The following is a 14,207-nucleotide window of genomic DNA, read 5'->3' as shown; positions in this document are numbered from 1 at the left end:
TCTATGCTAGCTTTGAAATGGTCAGTGAAAAGCTCCTTGAGAGACAGGAAGAGGACGAGGAGCAATTGCAGACTAATAAACAGTCAGGAAGAGGCAGCTTAAGCCATAGAAGAAATGAGGAATATGACAACTGTCTCAGAAGACATTCCCATCTCCCTCCTGTTTCTTGGACGGTAAAGGTATTTTCAGATCTGCATGATTCTGCTATTGTAACCGTACAACAAAGGTAATGTTAGTACTCATGATTGGTGCTTATTATCTGGATTACCTCACCAAGCTAGTATCTCTCCACTGGATTTCTACCAAGAAGTGAGTAGAGGTGAAATTTACTTACTTTCCCAACCGGTTTGGAAGTGCACATGCTGCGTGCACTTGTTTCACATGCACAGAGGGTAAAAAACCGGTTACTTCCTGATTAAAACCAGGAAGTAATGATGACCGGGTGGGTGGGTGGAGCCTCATGTCGCTATTGCTACCGGTTCTTCGATCCACCGGCCGCCATCACTACCGGTTCGGCTGAACCGGTCCGAACTGGGAGCATTTCACTCCTGCTTTACTATAATTAGGTCATCAACAGGTGTACTTTAATATTGTTTTCTTTCTTAAAGTGAGTATTATTCTCCAAAGCTGCTGGTGATTTTTTTAATACATAGTGAAAACATTCCACTACATTCATTTTGATAGTTCATAAAATGGAGACTTGTGATTATCATCGTACCACTGTTGATTCTAGGGAAAAGAGCATAGAATTCACTACTGCATTTTGGTGATTTCAAGAGACACAACAATGGAATTCACAAATGATTGCTTGAGCAAAGGCTTAAGGAGAACTATCCTCACATGTACCGAAGATGAGAATGTGAGAATTAGAATGCAGCATATGATAAGTTTCAGGGATAAAATGCACACTGCACACAGAAGAAAGAATCAAGCTGTATTTTTAAATGCTATGCTATTTGTTTCAAAGATTTCTAAGCTATTGTTTGGGAAAAGACTCCCAAGGCTATTTGCGTGACAATAAAGTGGGATAAACAGTTGAATAAATCTATTTTGATCTAAAATTTAGCAACAAATTCAGCTGAAAAAATCTATGCAATCATTTAAAGTGTTAATCTGAAAAATAGTTTAAATTAAAACCAATAAGAAAAATCCCCTAATTCACAACAAGACATGAAACTTTAATCTTGAATAAGGAATACTGAAAACCCCTTTAATCTATTCCATTTTAGTTTGTTTTCTCTTCAAAATATGAACCAAATCTGCTTTTTTCCAAGGGGAAAAATGGCTAATGAAGCAAAATTTTAATCAGTCTTTCCCCTAGCACTTTGGGTTTGATACATTTATTTAAAAGCTGAAAAATGATTGCACATATATTAGAGTGCTTTGGATTGCCCTTGAGAGTAAAAGTGAATTTTGATTTTTAACATTTCCCTGGTATTTAATTTGAGACCAAAATGGTAATAATGTAAGATCTAATTTTTTGCCATTTTTTTTTTAAAAATGGCTTCGTTTAGACCGAGAAATCAATCTTAGTTTTGAAGACTGCCATCAAGTGTATCCTTAATTTTGTATTAAAGAACAACAATTATTTTGAGGCCAGAATATTGAATAATGGATGTCAAGATTTCGGAGCTGTGGTTCATCACCATCCATGGCTTTCCAGAAGATGCTGAAATCACAGCTTCCAGAAGTCCCAGCTAGCATAGTTAAGAGTAGGTGAAATCGTGAACTATAATTCAGTAACATTTGCACACATTCGTTAACTATCATTTACAGAAACCAAAATTCCTCCCCAGTGACATGCAGTAATATATTTATTTATCATATTTCTTTCCTACCCTGTGTTGAAGGAACATGTAATTTTAGCATGACTTAATTAAGGAAGCTACAGCCAATAAGTGAAGCTCATACAACTTGAACTTTTGTTCCTTGTTCTGAATATAATCTTCTATTTCATCCTTCTTCAGCCCGGACACCCTCAAGATGTGTGAACTTCACCACTCAGGTTTCCTTAGCCTGAGTATATGGATACTGTTGAGAATTCTGAAAAATCAAGTGTAAATATCTTCAGGATAAACCCTACTAGCTCATTGATGTTACATACTTTTCCAGTCATGAATAATCTGAACTAAGAACAATGTGATCCTCCTGCATTCTGATCTAAACCCTAGATCTCATTATTTGAAGTTAATTGAATTATATAGCACGGCTACAAGTAAAAAGTATGCTAAAGTAGTTTTTACCCTAGGGGACAAATACATGAAATGCAATTTGTATTCTCTGTCAGCATTTATAGAAAAAGCAAAGGTAGAAAATGTTAATTGATTATTAAGGCTATTGCTATGCATATTTTCAGCTATGAATAGTGAATGCATCAATGAAAATAATCCATGCAAAAATAGAGATTCAGTTGAGTTTAAATCACCCAAGACAGGTTTGTACTTAAACACATTATTTGTTTTAAAGTGTAAATCCATTCACAGAATGAAATATCTGACTAAAAATCTAGAGTTCAGACTCCATTTAAGGTTTTATTGATAAGTTGAATGGCTATTGATCACTACTGAAGCATTTTTCTGAGTTAGAGCTTTTGCTTACTTAAATCAATTTGCACTTTGCTGGTTCCCTTAAACCATTGGGATTAAACAGGAAAACTAGTACCACAGAAAATTCCTTTCCTGAAGATTTATTACAATAATGTCACATACTGAAAAAAAGGAATGAGACTGATGAATCTAGCCAAGCTTATGAAACTGATGTTGCTGTTCAATATGGGTGAGCCTGGATATAACATCCTTTTAACTGATACGTTTATTGATTTTTTAAACAAAAATTAATGACAAAGGAGGAAATAAACAGTGTCACAAAGCAGTAAGAATTATGTCACCATAATATCAGTAAAATATAATAAAACTTTGCCTAGTTCCAACCTTCAAAGGCTTAGAAGTATAACATGATTTAATATCATCCAATAGGCATATTTTAAAATCCATGGTGAAATCATATTCTAAGGAGAAGGATGAAGATTGGTTTTAACTGCCCTCTTACAACTGAGTTGTCATTCATAGAGAATTGGAAGTTGTAATTCAACATAGTTGTAGGGTACTAGATTGGAAACAGCTGGATTATAGTTGTTGTTTACAGTATTCAGAATATTTTTTTTTCTTTTTACAACCCTTTAATCCCTTTTTATCGGGGTGGACTCAGGGTGCCTGAACGGAGCTGAGTGTTTACTGGTATACTACGCATCCTGACACCTATGGGGAGTTTGCAGCAGATACTTTGTGCCCAGAGAGAGAAACATCTGTCACTGCCTAGGATTGAACTCTTAACCTCCTGAGTGTGAGGCAAGCAACTTTACCTCTAGGCCACCACGCTCTACAGTATCCAGAATATAATGATATGTAAACGGGTATTCTATTAGATGACAACTAAGGAATGATTGACCATATCTATGGAAAAGGAGCCAATATAATGGACCTATTCTTTCCATCTAAGGATTGGTGAGAATGTCCTGGTAATAAATTTGCTTTCCTTAAAATTAATTGGACGTCTGGTATTCTAATATAATTGTTTCTAACTTTAGAAATAGATTTACTATTTAGTTTCTATATTTCTTTACTATAGATGTAGAAATAGATTTACTATTTTTTCATTATTTGATTTTAGGAAAATTCGACCTTTGACAGCAGACATGTCCACAGGATCCAATACTTTCAACTAAATGATTAAATCAGCATTGCATCATTGTGACGCAAGCACCATTCCTTTGGTGTGCCCGTGTGATATAATAAAATTTAGAAATAAGTTGAGTTTCATTCCAATCTGCAGGTTGAATGCAGTAGGCCTGAGCATGATTTTATCCATTAGGGATTAATTCAAAGAAAGAAATGGAGGTTTACCCTTATAAAAGGGGTAATATCAAGTCACATTATTTGAATCCCAATAATTTGATCCAATAGATATTTCACCTCAATTTTGTGGTGAAAATGTGCAGCAAATTTAGTTGAAAAATTGATAAAATAATTATAATTTGTTGGGTTCAGGCCCATTCATTGTTCAGTTTTCTGCTTATTGTTAATTTATTCCATGCTATGCTAACTCTCAGATTTTTTAAAGTATATCCTGAATGTATTTATTTGGTTATTATTTCATAGCATTTTTCTGTTTATCGGCATTCTTTCTCCCCCTTAGAAATAAATATTTTGTCCTTCGGGTCTCCTTCTTTTGAAGAATGAAGCTCATAATTTTTTATAGCATCTATCCCATATTAAGCAGGACTAATTTGGCCCGGCTTCCACACAATTCAATCTGCAGAGGACATCACAGAGAAAATAATTATAGAGAAGCAAACGGGGATTTGCTATCACTTCAGGACACTTGATCCTGATATATTGAAAAATTGTAGACTGGACAAGAGCCTGAAGTTCTACAAAACTGCAGGAGTTAAGCCAGCCATTCTTCTTCTAACTTACTTAAGGGATGGGAGATATAAACATATCCTTGGCTCTGCCTCAACATGTTAAAAGTTAGTCATTAAGAATAATCATTGAGAATAATGAGTTATCACTATACAGAGAAAAATACCAACAGCAGCATTGGGAGGAAAAGGGTTTAGATTCATGAAAGCAATACTGTATAAGTAGTCCTTGTTTAGCAACCACAATTGGGAGCGGCAACTTGGATATTAAGCAAAACAGTTGTTAAGTGAAACTGCAACTGTGCTTATGACTGTACTTCAGCTTTGTTTAGCTTTACAGACCTGTGAATTTCATAAATGTGAAGATTGGTTGCAAAGTTATCTTTTCAACACTGTTGTAACTGCGAATTGTTGCTGGCCAAGGCGAATAGAATAGAATAGAATTCTTTATTGGCCAAGTATGATTGGACAAACAGGGAATTTGTCTTTGGTACATATGCTCTCAGTGTACATAAAAGTAAAAAAAAAGAACAAAAACATTCATCAAGAATCATAAGATACAACACTTAGTGATAGTCATAGGTTAATAATAAGCAATCAAATCATTCTAGGAAATAAACAAAACAATATATATGGTAAAAATACAAGCAACATGGTTATAGTCATATGTGGGAGGAGATAGGTAATAGGAAGAATGAGAAGAATAATAGTAATACAGTCTTAGTAGTGGTGGATTTCACTTACCTTTGCTACTGGTTCGCTCTTGTGCGTGCTCTTGCTTCGCTCGCGCACATGCCACTTCTGTGCATGCGCAGAGAGTATTTGATGATGTCTGGGCGGGTGGGCGGAACCTCCCGCCGCTACTACTGGTTCACGTGAACTGGGGTGAACCGGTAGCAACCCACCACTGAGTCTTAGTAAATAGTTTGACAGTGTTGTGGGAATTAGTTGTTTAGCAGAGTGATGGCATTCGGGAAAATACTGTATTTGTGTCTAGTTGTTCTGATGTGCAGTGCCCTATACCGTCATTTTGAGGGTAGAAGTTGAAACAATTTATGTCCAGGATGTGAAGGGTCTGCAGATATTTTCTCAGCCCTCTTTTTGACTTGTGCAGTATACAGGTCCTCAATGGAAGGCAGGTTGGTAGCAATTGTTTTTCTGCAGTTCTAATTATCCGTTGAAGTATGTGTTTGTCTTGCTTGGTTGCAGAGCCAAAACAGACAGTTATATAGGTGCAGATGACAGACTCAATAATTCCGCTGTAGAACTGAATGAGCAGGTCTTTGGGCAGTTTGAGCTTTTTGAGTTGGCTCAGAAAGAACATTGTTTGTTGTGCTTCTTTGATGACGTTTTTGATGTTAGGTGTCCATTTTAAGTCTTGAGATATAATAGAACCTAGAAGCTTGGAGGTCTGTACTGTTGATACTGTGTTGTCTAGTATTGTTAGAGATCGTTGTATAGGAGGGTTTCTCCTAAAATCTACCACCATTTCTATGTGTGTTTAGTTCAGGATTGTTCTGGTTGCACCACAAGGCTAGTTATTCAACCTCCCTTCCAATGACGAACCTATATGCAGATTTGTCATTGTCTTGAATGAGACCAATCAATGTTGTTTCATCTGCAAACTTCAGTACTTTAACAGAGATTTCTTTTGTGATCACAAAAGAGAAGTGGAGCGAAGTGTAGAGAGCACACAGCCCTGTGTTAATTGTACAGGTATTTGATGTGATTTTGTCTAGCTTCACCTGTTGATTCCTGTCTGTTAGGAAGCTTATGATCCATTTACAAGTGTGGTCAGTTACAGCTAGCTGGTTTAGTTTAGTTAGAAGAATATCTGGAACGATGGTATTGAATGCTGAGCTGAAGTCTATAAAGAGAACCCTTGATTGCTAAACAAGGTATAGCGCATTGTGATAAAAATTCTATATGTATCACAATGTTATATCACTGCCTTTTAAGACTTGTGAACTTCAACTCCCAGAATTCCCTAGCCAGCCATGCCAGTTGGGGAATTCTTTTTTAAAAACAAAATATAAAACAAATCCATCATCCATTACAAATACAACCAGTGTGTCAGTTGGTTACAGATCTTTTGTGCATCATCCTCCTATTCAAAATTTACTAATTATCTTATTTCTCATATTGTCAAACAAGTCGACATCCTCATTTATCATTTGTTTAACTATTGCATTACTGCTTCAAAAATTCATTTTCAAATATATTTATAATATTCATATTTCAAATTTCATTTCCATGTTTTATTATCTAACCATTGATAAAATAAATCCCATATCTTGTAATATTGTTTATCTTCTTGTTCTCTAATTTCAAATGTCAATTTACTCATTTCAGCACATTCCATGATTTTCTTAATAATCATCTTGTGTTGGTATTTTTTCATTTTTCCAGTTTTTAGCAAATACAATTCTAGCAGCTGTTAAAACATTCACAATCAAATATCTCATTTCTCTATTATATGTTTCCGGCACAATCCCTAATAAAAAAATCTCTGGCTTAAAGTCTATGTGTTTTTTTGTCATTTTTTCCAACCATGTGTGGATTTTAGTCCAATATTTTTTCGCTTCTACATATGTCCACCACATATGGTAATATGAGCCTGGTATCTGATGGCATTTCCAACACTTCTCAGACTTGTTCTTGAACATTCTCGCTATTCTTGTCGGAGGTAGATGCCACCTGTAAAATATCTATACAAATTCTCCTTATATGTTGTTAACATTGTCATTTTATAATTTTGCATCCACAATTTTTGCCATTTCTCTAAATCAATACCATACCCAAAATTTTCCCCCCACGCAATCATTGTTTCTTTAACTTGTTCTTCTTCCAGCTAGTTGGGGAATTCTGAGCATTGAAGTCCACAGGTCTTAAATTTGCCATGGTTGAAGAACCCTGATCTGAGTAGAAAGTGATAAGTATGGAAAAAACAGATGTCCTGAATGTAAACAGGGTAGTTCATCCTTTATTCTCACCACTCCAAAGCTGAATGGAAACTCATGGGATGTGGCCAACTATTTTCCTCTTTTGGAGAGGATTTCTACTTTCTGGTTGATGCTACTCCCTGGCTAGATTTCTACTAGATTAGGTTAAAATACAGTTAGATTAATAAACTATGGGAACCCAACAGAGATTAACATTTTATGTGAATTGGGCCATTACGTTGATCCATAATATATTTATTTCACACAAGTGTGAAAATAGCAATTATATTTTGTTAACCAAGGTTTTGGATTTATTGTACTATGTAAATCCATCTGGTAAATTCAAATAGCTAAAATAATAATTATTCTATTGATAGTATTTGTCTTTTGGTGGAAATAGCTTCCTCCTTTTGTCTGGAAGACATAATTATAAATGATTAAAAAAAACAGTATTGGTGAAAATAGTGGAAGATGATACTCAGTCCATATATAATTTCTCCATTCAATATAATAGCTAATTCTCAATTCAATATAATAATTAAAAGAGATACATCAGTAAGAATATTTTTCTTAGCCCAAGCATTAAGTCAAAAAATAGAGGTCAGAATAGACCAAGGGCTTCTAAATATCTATCAAAGCAATACTTATCTGCTTAAAGCCATGGTGACAATGGCTTCTTTTTAAGCAATCCAAAATATTCATAATTCCTTTTCCTTCTAAGACTAGCCAAATAATGTTCCTACTTGATTCATTTAGATGATGGTGCCTTCTTTGCAAACAAGTCCCTTAAAGTTTTCATCATCCAGGTAGAACCAAGGTGTAGAACATTTGATACTGCCCTCTTTGATATATGTGAATCACATAACACATCACTTAGAGCTTTGTTTGTTTGAAAATGAAATTTGAGATGCTGCAAAATCAAATGTTGATGATAACGATGATGACAATGAGGCTACCTAGCCTTTCTTAGGCAAGAAGGATGTTGAGTGACTACAGTCCAATGCTTTGCTTGAAATTTTGCTTGAAACTTATGATACTGCCCTACAAATATAAGCATGACAATGAGGCAGAATGCTGCAGAAGGTGGTTTAGTCAAGCTGGCAGATAATATTCTGATATCCGATGATATTTCCCATTGTAAATTATTCCCCATGGTAATAATTTAGTGATTGGGTAAACTCATCCCAAAAATGCCCACAACACGGTTTCAAAATTTCACAGTCCCATTTAGGATCTAACCTAGTTCCTTTCAGAGGTAATCAGATTAACTTTGCTTTATTCTTTTAATTACTTCTCAGCTTTTGGGCTAATATAAAGTGTAGTATTATTCTTCCATTATGCTGCGTCCAGGCTCCACCCCGGTCTAAAAACGCAGCTGCCTCTGACTGACTTCTTTAATTTCAAAACCCAAACGATAGTAAACTGCCTGTGGTATTCTGTTTCTCTATTTAGATAAGGAAATATCTCTGAAAGAATTCTCCAGTGGGTCAGAGGTTGTCTAGAATTGAACTAAGTTAAATAATGCAGTACATCCAAATCAGCCTACAAGAGTCAAACTCATAGAGAGTACAGAATCAGTTACATGTCATCACCATAGCTCTGGTGGTGTAGTAGTTAGAATGCAGTATTGCAGGCTAATTCTGCTGACTGCCAGCAGTTCAATCCTGACCAGCTCAAGGTTGACTCAGCTTTCCATCCTTCTGAGATTGGTTAAATGAGGATCCAGATTGGTGGGGACAATATACTGACTCTATAAATCAGTTAGAGAGGACTGTGAAGCAGTATATAAGCCTAAGTGCTATAGAAGTTTTGAGGCACAGAAACAAAATGTGAATGGGATGGGAATATGTGATAAGGAGCACAGGCTACACATAAATGAGAAGCAATTTCCTTTGTCAAATCCTTAGGGCAAGAAACAAGTTAGAAATAGCTACCGTATTTTTCGGAGTATAAGACACACTTTTTCCCTCCTAAAAGAGGCTGAAAATTTGGGTGTGTCTTATACTTCTGAATGTAGCTTTTTCAAAGCTTTTTTTCCCTCAGCCCTAACGAGGCGCTAGCAAGTGAAGCGATCTTTCGCACACTTTGCCTGCTCCCTCCAACTCTCAGCTGTGTTTTAGAAGCTTTTTTTCAGTCCTAATGAGGTGCTAGTGATCTTCTTTGCACTTTGCTTGCTTCCCCCGAATCTCAGCTGTGCTTTAGAAGCTTTTTTTCAGCCCTAATGAGGCGCTAGCGAGTGAAGATATTTCTATGCTTTGCCTGCTTTTCTCACTGCTGCTCCCTCCAAGCTGTGCTTTAGAAGCTGTTTTTTATCCCCAAGCAGGGGATAAAACTGCAAACTAATGTGCTGAAGCTGATCAGGCTAAGGACACTAGCCAGATGAATACCTGGTAGGCAGATTTTTTTCCCCTATTTTCCTTCCCAAAAACTAAGCTGCATTTTATACTCCGGTGCATCTTATACTCCGAAAAATATGGTACGTGTGGGTCAAGGACAAAGCTGTCCTTTTCCTGAATTAACCATTCCCTGTTCCTGATAAGGTAAGCAGGAAGATGACATATGTAATCAGTGATATACTTTTGTTTGCATATAAATTCTGACTTCTGTTCAGAAAAGTCTATGGCTGCAGATCAATAAAACGTCAAGGCAGTTTCCAGCTATTTAGTTTTACCGCCTAAAATTGAGATTAAGAAGATTTTTCCTGTAATGCATATATACATATTAAAGCATCAAAATACATATGTGTGTAGATAGGAAATTTAGCTTTAAATAAACATTCCTCTCTTGCATGTCTCCCACTTTTCTTCAAGTAGTCTGTTGTAGCCTTTAGCTCAGGTCTTTCTCAGTGGTTTGGTGATTTTAACTCTTGCCTAATACGAAGAATGTTCCTATTTTGAAACTCAGCAGAGTTTTTTTCAAGTATGATTTCTTTTTCCCCAAACTTCTTCCTTTAATAAGTCCATCTATGCAAATAGCTCGGGGGAAAAAAAAGTAACTGAAAAAAAAATCAGTTTTTGACTATATTTTTGACTGAGAAGGAACTATAAAGAAGCTGCAGCAAATCATCTTCAGGAAAAACTGAGAAAATGAGGTGAGGGGACTTTCCTGGCTGCGCACAATAACCAATCAGAGTGCAGGGCTTTGCTGAGAAGAAAGTAAAGTCCAGTAGGCATATTGAACAACTGAGAGCTGGCACAAGCTAGAACGCTTTACTTTTGACTTGAAGTAGAACAAAAGTCTCAGATGAATGAAAATACAAGATCAAAGAATTTGTGTCCTTCGTTTACATCCCAGTGACTTACAGAAAATGGAGGAAGATTAAAGAGACACACCAGAAGCTCTGGTTAATTTAAGTCACTAGAACACACAAATGATACATACAGTATGTCTTTCTGGGTTAGAGCAAGAAAACCGTTCTTCTCTTGGAGAGATATGGCACAAACTCGCTAATCAAGGGGAAAAAAAGATGATTCACATAACTAGAGGCAATAAACAATTTAGGGGGAACATACTGAAGGAAACAAAAAGAAACAAATAATAGAGGTTACTGTTTTTTAGGAATAACAGAATAACAGAGTTGGAAGGAATCTTGGAGGTTTTCTAGTTCAAACCCCTGCCTAGGCAGGAAATCCTCTACCATTTCAGACAAATGGTTATCCAATCTCTTCTTAAAACCTTCAGTGTTGGACTATCCATAACTTCTGGAGACAAGTTGTTCCACTGATTAATTGTCATGTCAGGAAAGTTGCTTCTCTCCTTGATTAGTTTCTATCCATTGCTTCTTGTCCTGACTTTAGGTGCTTTGGAGAATATATTTCTATTCATCAGAACACAGATTGGAGAATTGGAACAGATTAAAAAATATATTATGGGAAAAAGATTTTTTTTAAAAACAGTTGAGCACTGCATTTACAGTTCTAATCAAGGGTGAGTTTTCCAATGTATCCATGTTTCATGGTCCTGATCTACAGCTTGATGAAAATGATGTAGAGAGAATCATTGCAAAGTTACATCTTTTCCTATGGGAATTCAGTGTCACTTCTCTCCAAAGCAGCAGTGTCAATGGAACAGTATAGGGATGAACTAGCTTTACCTAATCTAAAATTCACAGTTCTGGCTGCCTCTTAAAGCAACAATCCTGTAATCTGGATAAATGTGGAAAGATTGTTGCATCTTGTGGAAAAGTGGAAGAAAATTGTTCAAAATGCATGGTTGTGAGAATGGGAATCTGATTAAGTATAGCATGTCAACCAGCCTGGCAAATTCCACTCCTATTGCACGGAGAGAGCCCTCTTCCATGATAAGGAAGACTTGAAGAAGCCACAAGTTAGTACAGGTAATCCTCGGTTTATGACCACAATTGAGCACAAAATTTCTGTTGCTAAGTGAGACATTTGTTAGGTGAATTTTGCTCCATTTTATGACCTTCCTTGACACATTTGTTAAGTGAATCACTGAAGTTATTAAATTAGTAACACATTTATTAAGTGAATACGGTTTCCAACATTGACTTTGCTTGTCAGAAGGTTGCAAAACGAGATCACATGACACCAGGACACTGCAACTGTCATAAGGATGAACAAGTTGCTGAGTGTTTGAATTTTGATCAAGTAATCTTTGGGATGCTTCAATGGTCGTAAATGTGAAAAGTGGTCATAAGTCATTTTTTCAGTGCAGTTGTAACTTTGGATGGTCACTAAATGAATTTTTGTACATTAAGGACCACCTGTACTGGGAAAATCAAGTTACACCTCTACAAAAATATCCTATCAGTGATTTTTTTTTTTTAAATCCTTTTTGGGAACATAGATGAAAAATGCAATGACATCTGATAACCTGGCAAATGAATGAAACATTTTTTTTTTTTTTTTTAATTTGATTTATATGCCGCCCTTCTCCGGAGACTCAGGGCGGCTTACAATGCTTTAAGCAATAGCCTTCATTCTTTTGTATATTTTATACAAAGTCAGCTTATTGCCCCCACAAACTGGGTCCTCATTTCACCTACCTTAGAAAGGATGGAAGGCTGAGTCAACCTTGAGCCTTGGAGAGATTCGAACCAGCAGAAATTGCAGGCAGCTGTGTTAATAACAGGGTGCACTAAACCCTTGTACTATCAAGGCTCTAGAAACATTAATTTATAAAGAAAAAAAGATGCTTTGGAGTGAGTGGTTGAAATAATGACAGGTGGTTGGAATAATAGATATGGTTGAAGGAGGTCACATTTCTGTAATTTAAAATCTCAATAAGATTGGTTATTATTGTTAAGAATGCCATTTTACATTTATATAAACTTAATCTATGTTAAATATATTTTATAGTTGAAAATGGTATATTACTGACCTGCCAACTTTTTATATGAATTTTAAAACAGTGTATTGTTACATGTGTACATTAGACAATGGTAAACATATAGGATGATGTGCAAATAAGAAACTATTCTTCATCTTCTCTGCTCCCAAATTAATGAGCAGAAAAGCAACATATAAATGTCTTAAATGTAACGACACACTCTCAAAGTAATGTATTCAGAACGTACGCTTTAGGTTCCAGTAATGTGGCTATATATGAATACAGCTCGCAGGAAGTCTTTAGCTTTTTCCTGAAATAGATTTTAAAAAATTCATGCGCTTGCCATTTGATGCCATGACTCGGATTCGAACCGAGGTTGCTGCGGCCACAACGCAGAGTACTAACCACTATACGATCATGGCTGGCTGGCTCTGCTTTGTTCCAAACAGCTCTTCCTTACAGTTGCATTGGGAATTGGCCAGAGCCTCTGAGATGAGAAGCAGTGACGAACAGTTTCATAATACTGCTGATCTCAGAAATCTCAGAGCCTGGCTCTTTTTTTTCCCCAGTTGTGCGTCCTTCTTTTATCAGCCAAATACAGTTAAAAAAAACAACTCTTTGCTATGTTTGCACTGGAAAATAGGAGCCTCTTCAAAAGCAAAATATTCTTCCTACAGTGGGAACAAACTAGTTTAGGATGCAAGAAATCAAGTCATCCTAAGTGAGAATCACATAGGCAGTTCGGGGGGTGAGGATTTGTGATCTTTCAAAACACTTCCCCAATGAAGGAGAATATTTGTAGCTCAGGGTTGAAATGAGGGGTCCTTGGTGCTCTCTGGACTTGGTTGTTTTCTTGCAGATGTTTCATTAATTTAACTAGGTAACATTGTACTAGTGCTGATGATGTTACTTAGTTAGGGTAATAAAAAGTCTGCAAGAAAATAACCAAGTTCAGAGAGCACGAATGATCCTTCCCCAATTAGACACCCTTCCAATGTGTGGATTTCAAATACCAGACTCCACAGTGTGGCAGTGTGGCTGTTGCCGACAATTCTAGAGGATGACAAGTCTGGGGAAAGGCTCCAGATATTATTGCAATTAAAGTTTGGGATATTGCTGACAACTGCAATTTAGTGACATTCCAAGGGTCATAATTTCCAAACTCCTAATCTATACCAGAAATTCACACTATAGATTTCTTGGTTCCATGGAATTTACCAGCAAGCTTCTTTTTCAGAAAAAAAGTGTATAATTGTTGCACCTGCAAGGAGTGGGCAGGTTTTGCCATATGGACAAGTAAGGAACAAGCCAGGATCTGGGTCTTTCCTAACCATGGCACAAATGTGTCCTAGTATCCCTTTTCTTATTAATTAATTAATTAATTAATTAATTAATTAATTAATTAATTAATTTTATTGGATTTATATACCGCCCTACTCCTGAAGGACTCAGGGCGGTGAACAGCCAAAAAGATAAAACACACAAACTATAAAATTTAAAAGACAATATAAAAACCCATTAGATAATTTGGCCCAAAACAAATTAAAACACCC

General features: G+C 36.1%; 1 non-coding gene across 1 annotated transcript; it reads right to left on the bottom strand.

The window, feature by feature from the left end:
* Nucleotides 1–13,004: 13,004 nt before the first annotated feature.
* TRNAH-GUG (transfer RNA histidin (anticodon GUG)) lies at nucleotides 13,005–13,076 on the bottom strand. Its single transcript has one exon. It is a non-coding gene; the product is annotated as a tRNA-His (tRNA).
* Between the last annotated feature and the right edge of the window lie 1,131 nt (nucleotides 13,077–14,207).

Source organism: Pituophis catenifer, unplaced genomic scaffold (assembly GCF_029215685.1).
Source record: "Pituophis catenifer annectens isolate HBS135680 unplaced genomic scaffold, rPitCat1.0.hap2 SCAF_6, whole genome shotgun sequence".
Classification (NCBI taxonomy): domain Eukaryota; kingdom Metazoa; phylum Chordata; class Lepidosauria; order Squamata; family Colubridae; genus Pituophis; species Pituophis catenifer.
Note: the sequence above shows the minus strand (reverse complement) of the source record. Positions and strands in the feature narration are given on the sequence as shown.